We start from the raw sequence: 551 nt of genomic DNA, 5'->3' as shown, positions 1-551 counted from the left end.
ACTTCCTGGAGCACTCACTGCCTCTAATTCTAACTCGGTCTTTTATTTCTTTCTATTTCCATGTCCTCTCTTTTTTCCATTTCCTTTCCCTATCTCATCTCTATATTTATCAATCTATCTATATATATTTTCTCTCTACTTATTTGTATATTTCTCTCTAGTCTCCTCTCTCCTTCCTTCCTTCCTTTTTTACCTGTCTTTCTATCTACCTATATTTCTGTCTCTGTATCTTTCTCTGTATCTCTTTCTCTCTGTGTGCTATGAGGCACATTTGATCAGTGTCCAGTACATGTTCTTGAGAACTTTTTGTAATAAACAGTTAATCATATTGACCACTAGAAGTTAAATAATTAAGTCCCCTGTGATACAAAGCCATGATGAATCATTCATCAACAAGCCAGTCACTGAACCCTTTGCATGTTGATGGCAGAGAAATCATATAGTGCCTATGTTTTAGGTGGCACCTCATAATGTACCATAATGCAACAGCATGTCAGAAGGAGCTTGTTTTTCTCTGATGATAGTAACATCATTTGTTTGGTGTTGCTAGC

Source organism: Penaeus monodon, chromosome 30 (assembly GCF_015228065.2).
Source record: "Penaeus monodon isolate SGIC_2016 chromosome 30, NSTDA_Pmon_1, whole genome shotgun sequence".
NCBI lineage: Eukaryota > Metazoa > Arthropoda > Malacostraca > Decapoda > Penaeidae > Penaeus > Penaeus monodon.
Note: the sequence above shows the minus strand (reverse complement) of the source record.